The 15,399-nt window shown below is 34.3% G+C and overlaps 1 protein-coding gene across 1 annotated transcript in view; it reads right to left on the bottom strand.

The window, feature by feature from the left end:
• Window positions 1-15,399, bottom strand: part of PTPRD (protein tyrosine phosphatase receptor type D) — a 1,875,931-nt gene that overhangs the window by 1,162,305 nt on the left and 698,227 nt on the right. Inside the window, exon 5 of the mRNA XM_081152197.1 lies at window positions 11,579-11,617. The gene's annotated coding sequence lies outside the window, so the exon portion shown is untranslated. The remainder of the gene's footprint in view (window positions 1-11,578; window positions 11,618-15,399) is intronic.

The following is a 15,399-nucleotide window of genomic DNA, read 5'->3' on the forward strand; positions in this document are numbered from 1 at the left end:
TCACATTAAATTGTTACTTACATTATTACACATCCCCACACATTTGTTAGTTGTTAAAAGCTCAATCACGTATCCAAATATTCTGTTAGAGACAAAGCTAAATATAAGATGCAGAAGAGCAAAAGCCTGTCTTTAGCTGGGAGTGAGGGAGGTAGGTATGCTAGAAGACATGTATTCCACAGACTAAAACCAAAACAAAAAGCAGACACATTTTAAAATTTTCGCATCTATCATCAAAAGGCTACTTGGGCATGCCCAGGTCTATCATCCAAACACACCCGGCCATACCCACTGTAATAATCAGATACCAATAAAGAAAGACAGAATGTTAGAACTAGTTAAATAAACTAAAACTGAGAAATGCTACCCAACACTGATCATCTACAATCACAGATAAGTTAACATCTAATTTTTTAAATTAAAACTATCAGTTGCCAAAGCAACAATGGCATATGTACATCTGAGTAATATTTTTGAAATATCATAAAGGAATTCTTGTGTAAATATCATAAAGGAATTCTTGTGTAAATTCTTGTGGAGTTATTTTTCCAATAAAAATATGAGGAGTCAGAGAGAGAAAAGTGGGCCTTGAAGACAGGTTGTGGCGGGGGGGAGGTTGGAGACAGGTTCAGGGGGTAAGCCTGGGACGAGCTATCACTGCCCATTGCTCCCCATTTGTAAGCCTAGTAGGGTCCCCTCAGAGGGATAGAAAGGGCACTGGTGTGCTCCCCTGGGGTGGGGGGAGGATGCACTGGGTCCTTTGTCCTGAGGGCATTTATCTCTTTTTTACAGGCAGGAATCTGAGGGGAGGTCTCAGGAGAGGATCTTAATAGAATATTCATCAGCTTTCCCGGTGTGCTCTTTCAGGGTCATGGCCTCCACTGATTGGTTGGTGCCAGGGCAGGGGGTCCTTAGTCCATGCATCTGGTCCTGAGTCAACCAGGGGCCCTTGTCTGGTTTCCCTGCTCATCTGGGCCTGGAGCTGAAATACAACTGAGGTCTAGAGGTGATCTTTAGGGAGAAATGCTCAGGGGGTTTTAAACCTTGTGCCCAGGGATATGCTGGGGGAGGATAGGTTACCCTGGGGACAAGGTTCTTGTTTTCTAAGTTCTGCCCCTTGCTAGGCATTGGGCCTTCTTGCCCTGGTGAGTCTCTGTACCCTAGTTTCTGTAACCTGGGTTTCTGTACCTGGCCCACCTAACAGTAAAGGTCATCCAAGGTGAAAGGGAAGGGAAGAAAGAAGCTGTCACTTGTAGGATAACCTTTACTGATGCAAATTCATTTAAAAATTTGGTAGAAACTTACATGATACCTGTCTTTCCAAAAAGTCTAGTTGAGGATGCCACTAAAAAGACCACAGGACACATTTTCCCATTCGCATTCCCATTTAGTTGAAATTTCATTGTAAATTAATAAAAATGACAAGTTTTAAAATTATAATCTTATTAAATTTAATTTTCCCCTCCATTTGCCAATCCCAGATGATCTTTTTTGGGACTCTCCAGGATGCATTATATAGCATCCATTATACCATAAGCTTCATGATAATAGTAATTCTATCTTTTCATGTTTGTAGACTTAATTTCATGAGTGAATGAATGTGAAGAGTTTAGGACCTTCTAAAATATTTCTTACTCTAAAGCAATCTGCATACATGTTATAAGGTAAGAACATGTGGTTTTGCAGAGGTGCAAATACCCAAACAAACAGAATTATGTCAAGAAGAGATTATTAGTTGTGCATGCTTTATATTCTCTTACAACTTTCTTAGATGCTTGCCCTACTTCTGTTTGTTTTGTAGGTCGTGTTATCTATTTGGAAGCATTTTTCTTCTCATCATTTATAAAATATAAAAATTTATTTTACAAAATTTCATTGTCAAGAGGTCATCAACTAGTATGACTTCAGCTTTCTCAATAACCTCTCACATTTGCAACAGCAAAGCTATGTGTGCACTTTTTCACTGTGGCAAAGGCTTACACATACCCAAAGTTTGCAAGGAGGCCTATACTCAGGTAGCAAACTACAGGCCTAAACAACAAAAAAACTAAAGATAAACCTGATAAGTTACTATAAAACGAAAAATATGTAATGAGTTATTTTTGTTTATGGTATTCATTTCCATTTTACTTAAGCAATCCATCTTAATACGTACTACAAAACCTTGCCTCTGCTCTATAAGCAGTACATTTCACCTTTGGTTGTTCTACAGGGGCAAGGCAGGATTTAGGTAATATATCAGATCATTTCCATCTACTAGAAGGAATAATTTAAACACATTTTTAAGGGTTAGAATGAAAAGTACTGTTTGTTCTGTGTTACTGCCCTCAGTACTCTAATCACCATTTGTATAGTTACAGTCATTTAATCATACTTCGGAGATTTAGAGACATTTTGTCTAGAGAGGTTGATTTCCCATGTTTACATATGGATGGATGTTCTTGCTCCAGAAACCTAATTGTTGTTTTTCCACATTTTACATGATTTTGTGTAAATATTTATGAAACTGTCTTCTACTCTAGAGACACTTTAGTTCAGGAGAGAGCCACTGTTTTGATCTTATCTGTCAAGCATAAGCTTTTTCTAGGTAGATTTTGTTACCCTCTGTGTAAAAAAAAGTGTAGAACAGGTTTCAGTGTCACTACTATGAATGCCATTTTACTGAGCAGAAAATGCCAGGAGGAGCTGAATTTATATGTAGAGCAAATACACTTTAGTGCTTATAGTTTAATGTCTTTGTTACAAAGGTGTAAAATAAATAGGAAGGGCTGTTACTCCATATATCCGTTTCGGAAACTAAATCTTAAATAAGGTTAACTAACCTAGTTCATTTACATAGTTATTCAGTTAGCAGAAGAGCAAAAAACCTGGAACTCTAAAATTAAGTCTTCGGCTCATTCCATACACCAAGCGTTAATTATAATGGAAAGTGGTTAAAAAACATACTAAAGACTTAGGCCTACAATAATATAATTCAATTCTTAGTAAATTGAATTACTTGATTCAAGTACTTGCTTCCTGACTATGAATTGAGAAGCAAATCAGAGAGAATTCAAAGCATTGCTTCTTTATTTCAGATCATTCTGACAACATTCAAAGATTTTTGCACTGTCAATTTTAATGAGGTTTTTTGAATTGTTTTGTTTTTATTGTTAATTTTAAGGTCTCACAAGAAAACTTGAAAGATTTATTTACAAAATGGAAACTTTAACTGAATCCTACTTTATTTTGCAATCCTTTCCTTAGGTTAAACAAAATTATACGATTTTAATCTGAGAACATACAGAAAGTTGTCTAAATTATTGCTGTGAATTGATACTTATCAGAGGATATATATTAGTTTATATATATAGTTCGATTAGTTAATAGATATATTAGTTGGCATAGAGAAAGCTATAATAGTGAATATATGTATAAATATGTATATACATGTTAAAATATGTATATATTTATATATAATTAATGTATATGTATGTTGACATAACACAAGCATTTTGTTTCTATCTACTTTATAACTTTCAGTGGATAAATATAAAAATCTATCAATAGCAACAAAAAAGATAAAAATAAAATTATATTCCAAATAATAATTTAGACTACTTATTATCTTATTTTAAGGGTTGCTTCTCAGAGATGTTCAGTATACTGAGAATAAAGGATTTCTATTAGAGTTACATCCACTTTACTCCAGTGGTTCTCAACAAATGGACATTTTAGCATCCATGTGACAGTGGCAATGTATACAATCACGGTTGTCAGAAATAGTGGGTTGCTATTGTAGGTAGTAGACAGAAGCCAGGGATTCTATTAAACATTATGCTACAATACACAGAATAGTTTTAAATGTCAATGGTGTGGAGGTTGAGAAGCCTTGGTCTACTCACACAGTTCTCTTATTGTGGGTTACAAGTGAGATAGATTTGCATTGCCTAAGTAATTAGAACTGCTTCAGAGTAATGGCATGATTTCCAAACTAAATAGCTATGTCCAACTATATAAAGAGTTGTTCACTGGGAAAATAAACCAGTAACAGTTCCCTTGGCACAAATACTGTCAATTTTGATACATGAATGTACATGATTTTTCCTTTAGGATTCAATCAAGCATTAGTGTTTTGAGATCTTGCACCAGCTTAGCAAAATACAAAATTCAAACAAGCTTTTCATTGATTTTTAACCTGCAGAACTTAATTTTGAGTTTCTATGGCATTTGAAACCAAGTACAAAATAATATAGTAAAAGAAAATAATATCCACTGAATATTTTCTTTCATTCTGATTTCTTTTATTGGTGAACATGAAAATAGTAGCCAGTTGGACTATAAAAGAAAATAATAGCATCATTATTTGCTATTATTTGCTCTCTTTCAATAAAAAACAAAATAAGCCTGCAGGGAAGGAGAAATGCTACCCCATGAGAACAGGTTTCTCCTCAGCTTGTCAAGAAAGGCATTCCAAACTACTGCAATGATTGGCAGCACATCTCTGCTAGATAACATTCTTACTCTGTAATTCATGGCCATTTCTGAACATACATGCAACTCCCCAAACACTGCAATGGATACCAATTAGACTGATAAAAGCTTGCTTTTCTTTTTTTTTAATATATCTTTATTGATTTCAAAGAGAGGAAAGGAGAGGGAAAGAGAGATAGAAACATCAATGATGAGAGAGTCATTGATCGGCTGCCTCCTGCACGCCCCCGACTCGGGATCGAGGCCGCAACCCGGGCATGTGCCCTGACCAGGAATCGAACCCCGATCGCCTGCATCCTAGGTCTGTGCTCAACCACTGAGCCACACCTGGCCAGGCTTTTTTTTTTAGTTTAGTTTGCCCAGTTGGTCCCTGTATAATGCGAATTTCTTTGCTCCACCTGAGTACTTAAAAACCAATAACATACCCGGAAGACCCAAAATATGCCTTGTAAGTAGTCTATTACCTAGTCTAGCTTTTTAAAAACTTCTATAAAACATTCTTTTGTGGTGTTTATTGTTTTCAGTAGAAGGGTATGTGATTGCTATAGTAATAGAAATAACTGAAAAGAGGAAGCCTATGATGGATGAATAAGTAATTCACAATACACCAATAAAAACAGTAATTTACAAAATTAGCCACTAATCTTCCTGTTCACCTTGACTTGTTCAAATTCCTGAAAAACAATCCTAATATTCAACACTCATTAAGCTAAGCACAAACTTTTAAATAAAATAGTTGTAAATGGGAAATATTATTCTGCTTGGTAAATGACCCATTGCAGTGATATTCATATTTGCTACTTTAGAAATAAAACACTCATAGCCTTGCATCCTCTTTCTGCCAGATAGGCTCAGACACAAAGTGTTTATTAATATTCTTGGTTTAAGAACAAAGTTTAAAGACAACTGTTTCTTGCATGTTCTAGAAAAAAGACAGAATAAAAAATCTAAGAAATTTAGTGTGAGAAAAGGAAATCATGATTCTAATTAGTGAGCAATGTTGAAATAAGATGCATCAAGAATGTCCCTAGTTTTTTCCTGGTCAGTGTGGCTCACTTGGTTGGAGCATCCCCCTCTACACCTGAAGGGTGTGGGTTTGATTCCCGGTCACAATCGATATTTGTCTCTTGCATCTATGTTTCTCTCTCTCTCTTTCTCTGTCTCTCTCTCCTTTCCCTCTCTCTAAAAATCAATGAAATCAATGAACATATCCTTGGGTAAAGACTTGGAAAAAAAAAGAATATCAGTAGTCTTTTTAGATATCTAGATCTCATACTACACATCATGAAGGACAGCAAGAAAAGTGAGTCATATCTCTGTCCTTGATTACTTAGAGTAAATGGAGAGGAGGGGTGTCACAAACAACCAGGAAACAATTATAATCAAATCATGTCAAGTGCAAAATACAGGGTTCAAGCCATAAATTAATGGTAGTTCAAGACAAGAGAAATTAATTTGGGACACTTTAAGGCATCATAAAAGAACTAAAATTGAGCTGGCAAAACATTTTGTGTAAATAAAAATAGTAGAATAGACAAAGTATTTATTTGACAGGAAATCAATATTTCTTATGAAGACAATGAATAACCAAAGTATATAAGGTCACTGACAACATTTATGTCTAAATTTTTTTCTGGAAAATTAAACATATTGTATAATATTGCCTTTCTTTAACCTCCATCATTTCATTACCTTTCCATGTTTCCCTCTTCATTCTTTATTTTTGGAATTGTGAAAGACACCTCATACTATATAGCTCTCAATAACAAAAAAGAAAACCAATTCAGCATCAACTCAAAAACAGGAATTATACTTTCTTATGTCTTAATATGTTTATAGGCAACTTTTCAAAATATATATCCTTTTTTCATACTAGAGTTTGTATTGCAGAAGTGGTTTTAGACTGGGGAATGATTCCCCAAAGTGGAAACGACTGTCTTAGCATCTTTCTCAAAAACAAAGGGAGAGGGAAGAGAAGTTGACAGGGTCTCAGCTGAAAATCAGAGTTTCCCTCGTGTCACGTGATATTGTTGAACAATAAGTTTAGAGGTCTAAGTTCCCAAAATAGAGGAAGTAATGGAGAAGAACAAAGAAAGAGTAATAAATAGGGAGTATAAAAATTATTTTAAAAAGTCTATTAGGGTAGTATTTCCTTTCTGGTGAACAACTGGAAAAGTACTACTTTACTCAGGACAGCAGGCAAGAAATCAAGCAGGGGATGTTGTGCTTAATTAACCACAAAATGTTCTTTCAATATATTATTACCAAGATAGATAATGTCAGAAGATTTGATAGAATCCCTATTTAAATTGTTTACATAAAAGCATTTATTAATATTCTACATCAGATGAGAGTAGCTTAAATAAAAATGTAGATAATTTAACTTTTCACTCAAAGGACACTTTTCCATATAACCCAAATATTGAAACTAATAGAGTTCAACTAAGGATTGTTATGTGCAAATACGTGAATCCTATGTCAGTCATCTTGAGGAGCAAAGTACTAATATAAAATATTTTTGTTCAATGCCAAGGGAATGTGTTTACAAACTAGTAGTCTCCCCAGAATGGAATATGCTGCTTTAAGAATGTTTTTTAAACTCTATCCCGAAGGTGAAATTAGGTGAGAGGAACAGCAGATACAAGGTTGAAAGAAATTGTTAAAGGAATGTAACACTCAAGTTGGATTAAATTCCAGATGTACTGACTTTGACTCTTAAAAGTTGAATAAATATTACAGAGGTAGATTTTAATGTCACACAACCATTTTAGAGACTATTAATGACTGGCATGAAATACTTCATGAGGCACAATTTGTTGTGCCCTCTTCTGTAGCAGTATATTTAAATCTTTTCAGTTCCAGGTAATTGTATGTAATTATTTTTGATCTCTAGTCTTGTGTGTGAAGAAAAGGGAGTATGTTTAATTAATTAGCTGTTATAGAAATGATGTTATCTGGCATGTTGGTGGCACGTAATTTAGTGCATATCTTAAAAAATAAAAACGAGACAGAATACAGAGATTTCTATAATAAAAGGCAAAAAAAAAGAACCAGACATAGGAGAGGATTTTTGTTTCAGGTCATTCCAAAACCTAAAGAGTTAAATATAGATTACTCTGAGCACCATACCAAAATAACATAATTTAAGACGTGGAAACTCTTTTTAAGTTAGGGAGAAAAAAGATTGCTATATGATCTTTAATATAAACTGTTACCTAGTGCTAGTTAAGATTAAAAGAGCAAAAGTACTATTTCAGGAATGCTGTTCATTTTTCAACTGGAAAGTTTCCCATTTTATATGTAAATACATGCCTTGTAGTTTTCCTTACCTCATGTTCTTTGCTTCATCTAAAGGTATTTGTTAAGTGAAAGATAACTGATTTTTATTAAATTCTTTAGTACAGATTTTCCCAAGGCTTTTATTTAGGGGGCTCTATGTTGCCTGCTATGCCAAGTACCTCAGATTATTAGGTGATAGTCAAGAAAGAACTATTTTACAGTCATAAATACATAAATATAAAAAATAATATTGCCAACAGTAAATGTAAAGGTATTGTTTGCATATATATAAATATCAATCAAGAGATGTCAAAAAACAGTACCATGGTCCCATCTGATGTTCTTAGGTCTCACTGGATTGTGTGTTACCGCTGGAAAGAAACTGAGAGATCATCTAGTCCACTACTTCGAAGATGAAAATTGAGTTTCAGGGAGGTAAAATTTCTGGTTTAGGGTCACTGCAATGCCCATTTTCCCAAGAACTATTTGATTAGTTTGGGCAAGGTTTATGCTACAGTAACAAACTCCCCCACCCCCCTAAAAAACTCAGTAGCTTAAGACAAAAGAATTAACTTCATGTTCTTATAGGTTGTCTGTGGAAGGGGGAGACTTGCGACAGCATCTATCTTCCATCAGGTGACTCAGGGATCCAGGATGATTTACTCCTGTGGCTCTGTTATCTCCAATTGGTGCAGAGGCAGAGAGACTAGTAAAACACATGGAGGCTTTTCACCTCTTTTGCCCAGAAGTGATATACTTCATTTCTATTTTTCCTTGGCTGGAAGTGATCCCATGACCCCATCTAAGGTGAAGGGAAAATATAACCTCCCTTACGGTCAAGAGTGAAAGCAAACCCAAATATTAATGTGCACTAACAATGCTTCTCACATTATTTTTATGATTTGCAGTGAACTGCTATCCCAGCAAGGAAAGGGAAACAATAGAAGTCCTAAAACAAATGCTCAGAAATTTTTAATCAACAGCAACTTTTGAAGAAAATAAAAGCACCACAATTATGCAGAATATATAAAATGACAATTCTCATGTGTCATTTTTATTACCCAACCCCTATCAGATTGCTTGCACAAAAAAAGTTACCCAATAAATTGTATGAAAATGAACGAATAAATGAATTGGTGGGAGTATGATTACTTTCTTTGGTTTCTGAATATATGATTTATGTTCACATAATGACAATTTATATCATGGTCGCATACTAACAGTAATGATGGCACACCTTTCATCTTCTCAAATAGCTGTAGGTACAAAGATTAAAACTCATTTTAATCACGTAAATATCAATTTTCTTAAGAACTGAAGATTAGGGTTAGTACTCCAATACAAGTAAAGTTGGATTTTATTATAATCTTACTGAGGCAAGTTTTCTTTAGGAAGGCATCTCAGTGGAGTCTTTAGAGTCCTAGGAATAAGATTGAGATCTCAGCATTGTGATTATCTAAGTGAATGTAGATGAACTAATTAACTTCTCAGACCCTTAGTCAGTTCAGCTCTAAAGGGGTGACCAAAATGCATGCCTCATAGTCTGATTGGAAGGTTGAAATGAGTCTACACAGAAAAAGCACCCAGCATAGCACCTGATATACAGTGAATGTTTAAAAATACATACTCCCTTCATCTGTACATAATTGTGCATATGTTATTATTTTGACCTCTTAAAAGGGCCAAACTCCAGGTGCAGAAAACAAAATTCATGAATTGGAACAGATTGCTGAAATTGCACACGCAAATACAAAATTCAGTGAATCGTAAACATTAAACACATTATCTTATATAAGTTAAAAATGCTGCAATAAGGTTTTTTTGTAAATATTTTCAACTTCAATGTGGGCAATGTTAGCTCTGCATAGTCCAGTGAATTTTTATTGCTGGCATTTAATTCTAGAGTAAACATTTTTTAGCTTGAGAGTTATATGATAATAAAATAGAGTATATTTTAATTTATTTATTTTGTGATAAATATTATCATTTGCATTTCAATTTGCATTTCAATATATAATGGTTTGAATTTTATATTTATATATTTTCTCTAAATTATACTCTAAAAACAGTTTTATAGAGTGTATCACGTAGTTCAGAATTTGTTTCAGGAAATACTATTAATCATCCTCCATATTCATGTCATCATTTCCTTTAAAAATTATAAATGTATATATAATTCTAGATATATATATTGAAGCAAACAATAATAGAACTAAAATTTCAGGTTTGGTCTTTATAACTGAGATCCTAAATAAGTTACTCAATTGAAAATATTTCTTGGGGACCTACTAAACACAGAGCAATCTGTTAGGTACATCAGTGTAAGCAGCACAAGATGACACTGTTACCACATTTAACACGCTTGCAAAATTGCTGAGTAGAAAATTTGCATACAACACAAGAACCTTAGAACATGTAACAATGAATATAAGGTAAAGTGCTTCATGATCCGGAAAATAAAGAGTTCAAGGAGAAGAGGAATCCAACTATAATATTTAAAATAATGCAGACTTCCAGGAGAAAATGGGAGTTGGAGTTGGCCTTGGCCTTGAGGAGTGAATAGAAAAGGGGTGGGTGATTGGGAACATAGAGGAAAGGACTGTTCACAAAATCGGAAACAGTGACAGTGGGAGCTGTGACAGGAAAGAACTGACCGGCCTGATCTGCATTGAGTTTTCTTGGTAGTTACTCAAGGAATGGACTGAAGTAGCACAGAAAACTTATGGTAACATGACCAGATGGTATTAGCTGAGAAATCCTGAGAAGCGTTTGGGAGTGAGAGGCCATGTACAATAACACAATAACAACATGCTGGACTCCCATGAGCCTCCCTTTCTAACGCAGCCATAACCACTTATTAGTAAAGAATGCTGTGTAGGACCACACTCCTGCAATCTATCAAGAAGAACTTTCATACTACTCTTGGCTGGGTATTCTACAATGGTCTAGAAATCTAGAAGGCTGGGGAACCCCAAATTATACTAGAGTAAAAATCCAAGCTAAATGATTCTTTAGAAAATAAAATAAGATAAAATATGAGATAAAATATGCTTTATAGTCTTACATAGGTTCACAATATATTAGGATTCCAATATAAGAATTTGAATGTGAGCAATATTTGAAGAATATTTGGAGAGAAAAAAGGAGGGGTCTGGGTGGAGTCTAAAGTGAATACAAAAGCTATAGTTTGGAAAAATACAACTAAGTAGAAACACTTCTACCCCAACCAGTCTTTTAAAAAATTAAACACTATATCATTCCCATGCCGATAATATATGTACCAGGCAAATATCTCAGGATTTTAACTACCACGTGGAAAAGAGCAGTGCCTTCAGTGTGTTCTTAGTTCTATACTATGTAAACTATAATACCAACAATGTAGTAATAAAAAAACCTTTGCAATAAATTTAGTTATCATACTCAGCTTGTCTGTGGTTTTTATCTTGTTGTTGCATTTGATATTTTTTAAAAGAAAATTTCTCCAGTTGATACCGTCTTCATCATACCGGAATAATCCTCTTTCTTATCTCAGACTCTTCCAGAAATTTTTATTTCCTGAAGAAATAAATGCTATCCCTTTTTGGAATATTCTCCTGACCCATGAAGTTGAATATTCTAGCATCAGAACTTATCAGATCACCCCACATAAGTAAAGATGAAATTGACCCTCCTTCAATTGGTCTTATAAGACTCAATCTCAAGGGATGGAAACAAGGGGAAAATTTTTTAAAAAGATTAAGCCTGAGATAGGAAGAAAGCCATCCTCCAAAGATTCGTGGCAAAGGAAACAAAAATATTTGTGATATTACAGAAAAATGTTTCTTACCAGATTTTTGAAGTCACCAGATGATCCAGGAGTCCAAGCCTAATAAAACACAAAAATAAGGAAGACAGAGAAAAAAGTTTAGTTTCCTGATTTAAACATATATATAATAAAAATTTAAAATTCTATAATATTATTACATTTACAAGTACTACAGAATGCTAAAAATGCTTTGGGATAGCATTTTTAGATAATTTTTTTTTTACTTAAATCTAAGTGTTTATTTAACCTCATATTGTGTCATTAAAAAAAAAAAAGGAAATATAGCCTAGATCCTGAAAACAAGTTTCTAATTATTCAGTTGATCATAAAATTATTCATTTAAAATATTTAAAAATATATATTTTTACTGATTTTTAGAGAGGGAGCGAGAGATAGAAACATCAATGAGAGAGATACATCGATCAACTGCCTCCTGCATGCCCCCTACTGGGGATCCAGCCAGCAACCCAGGCAAGTACCCAGATTGGAAATCGAACCTGGGCCTCCTGGTGCACAGGACAATGCCCAAGCCACTGACCCACACATGCCGGGTTCATTTTAAATATTTAAGTACTCAAAAGAAGGGAGACTATTATTATTAAATGTGCATAAAATCTTCTAATATTTATTATATATATTTAATTTTCTTACAGGCAAGGCAAACCAAAGCTTCATTTTAAAAAACTTTTTGCATTTTTCTGCCTTGGTGGCTATCAGACAGTAATTAGTTTTTGCTTTGATTCATTTTTGAAAAGTAAATTCATGGAAGATATTATAATGATAAAAATAAAAGACTTTTAATTTTCAAATTACATTAAAATGCAGACTCTATTTTTAAAAGGTATTTAAAGTTCAAACGAAAGGCAATATCTGATCAGCACATATCCCCAGGAGAAGACCCAGCACCTGCCATGGGATGCAAAGGTTTTATAAATGTTGTCTTGTGTAAAGGCAAGGGCAAGCATTGTGAGGCCTTCTGTAAATATGCCTGCCTGCCTCTGTGTTTGAGCAGAAATATTGAACTCCTAACATTTGTTATTATAAAATAAGAGATTTTTTTTTAAACTTATGATGATCACCTTTTCTTTTTGCCTTGGGAATCAAGTTTCCAACTACATATTGTTTGGATATTAAAACACTTTTCATTTCATGAAAGAGAATGTAGAATACAATAAATGTGAAGGGGAGCTGACCCTATGTGTGTGTTTGTCTGCGCATATGAATGTGTGCCTGCATCTTATTCTCTGTATGTTTATTTACCTATTTATTTATTTTAAATTTATCTTTATTGTTGGAAGCATCACAGATGTCTCCTTTTTCCCCCCACTGATCCCCTCCACCCCGCATCCACCCCACCCTCAGGCTTTCCCCATACCAATGTCTGTGTCCATGGGTTATGCTTATAGACATGTAAGTTCTTTGATTAATCTCTCCTCACTCCCCCCTACCTACCTTCCCTCTGAGATCCCTCAGTCTGTTCCATGCTTCTGTGTCTCTGGATCTATTTTGTTCCTCACTTTATTTCATTTATTACATTCCACATATGAGAACATCTGAATGTTTAAGTTAGGTTACTGACCAAAATTATATGCATAACACTAGACCACTAATTGGTAAAAATTGCCTAGAATGAATCTTAAAATTCTTTCTCTAGGACCTTGAATTATTTAAGAAGACTAGCAGTTCATTTGAGAAGAGTAGATAATGAATTTTTTTAAAAATATATCTTTATTGATTTCAGAGAGAGGAAAGAAGAGGGAGAGAGAGAGATGGAAACATCAATGATGAGAGTCACTGATCGGCTGCCTCCTGCACGCCCCCAACTGGGGATCGAGCCCGCAACCCGGGCATGTGCCCTGACCGGGAATCGAACCGAGACCTCCTGGATCCTAGGTCAACACTCAACTGCTGACCCACGCCCAGCCGGGCCAGATAATGAATTTTGTTGTATTATGACAGAGCTCTTTGAATTCCCTAGCATGTCTTCAAAGGTGCGAGTGAGTGGTTTGTCTCCTGGAAGCCTCTGTCCCTGGATCTTTACTGCTCATGGGAGCCATGGAGAGTGTCTATTAGATTTTCTTTTCTTTTTATAATTTCAGTTATTTTTCTTTTATGAGTTACAATCCACACAAGAAACTTGTAAAAGTACAAATGTATATAGCTTAATAAACTGCCTCAAAGTGAATGTGTATGTAATCACCAATTAGATAAAAAAACTAGAAAAACATGACTAACACTTGAAGCCTGAAGCTTGTTCACACATATACAGAGCATATACAAGTATATATATATATATGCATACACACACATAGATATACACACCACATATACACCTTGCATATATATAAACATATAAACATATACATACATGCAATTTGAATCTACTTGATTACTACTTGTGTGTTATGCTAAAATACAAGTTCAAATAAAAATACAAACCATCTGAAGCAACAGAGTTGCATATGCAGAGATCTGTGTAAATGCAGCATTAGTGCCCCACATTTTCCACACTTTAGCATGGGCATTGACTATGCATCACCAGAGAACGACAACTCTTTGAACATGTACTGCCATTGAATGTATTTGTCCATGTTTTCAGATTTTTTTGGTCATCCTATAGCTTTATTTTGCTCTGGACTTAAATAATTGGGATCATACACTTACTTTCTACTATGTCTAGTTTCTTTCCCTTAACATTATGCTTGTAAGATTTGTCTGTCTTATGGCTTATAACTATAGTTAATTTTCATCACTCTGTAATATTCCACTAGATGACTACTACACAATTTATACATTCAATCTTCTATTGGCAGGTATATGGATTATTTCTACGTTTTTGTTATTACAAATAATTCTACTATAAGCATCCTTGTATGCATGTATATGTACTTCTGTTGGATATTTTCTGGGGGAAAATTTCTATATCAAAAAATGTGCATATGTTCTACTTTAACAGATATTGCTAAATGGAGTGTGAGCGTTGCCACTGTTGCACAAATTCATCAGAAATATTTTTATCCTGCTTAATTCTATTCATCAGCTTACTGTGCAGTGGAATATAATTATGCTTTTTATTTATATGTCCTTATTAATGAGCTTTATGACATTTCATATATGTCATTTATATATTCATTTAAGAATATACTTTTCAGTTTTCTTGATCATGTTCTGTGGGTTGTCTTCTCCTCATTGATTTGTGGAAATGCTTTGTATATTCTAGATAAGGGCCCTTTGTTGTTTATATGTGGTGCAAATATATTTCCTGCTCCACAGCTAAAACTTTTACTCACTTACTGTGCCTTTTGCTGCAAATTTATTTTTAATTTCACTATAGTCAAATTTAACCACCCCTTTATTTATTTTTGTGTCCTGTTTGTTATACAAAAAGATCATATATAGTCTCCTCTATTTTCTCCTAAGTGCTTTGTTATGTTACGATGTGTTTGCCTCTCACATCTTATCGAACTACCTGAAATTTGTGTTTTGTTCAGTGTGAGTTGGGTTATAATTTCATTATTATACAAATTAACCCAACAAAATGTATTGAAAATACCTCAGCTTTGCTCGCTGCTCGACAATGCTAGATCTGTCATAAAATAAGTGCCATAGATGCTTGGCTCTGTTTCTAGATGTCAGTGTATTCCATTTAACTTTCAGTCTCTATCACGCTCTTAAGGAAAGTAACTTCAATACCTTGGTGCCTGTACAGCTGGCCCTTCTACCATACCTTTTCCTTCATTAAGAGTTTGACTTTGTAAAAATAACGTATTTTCACACAATATAGAATTCACTGTTTTAAACTGTAAAATTTAGTGGTTTGTAGTATGTTCACAATTTTGTGT

This window comes from Miniopterus schreibersii, assembly GCF_964146895.1.
Source record: "Miniopterus schreibersii genome assembly, chromosome: 11".
NCBI lineage: Eukaryota > Metazoa > Chordata > Mammalia > Chiroptera > Miniopteridae > Miniopterus > Miniopterus schreibersii.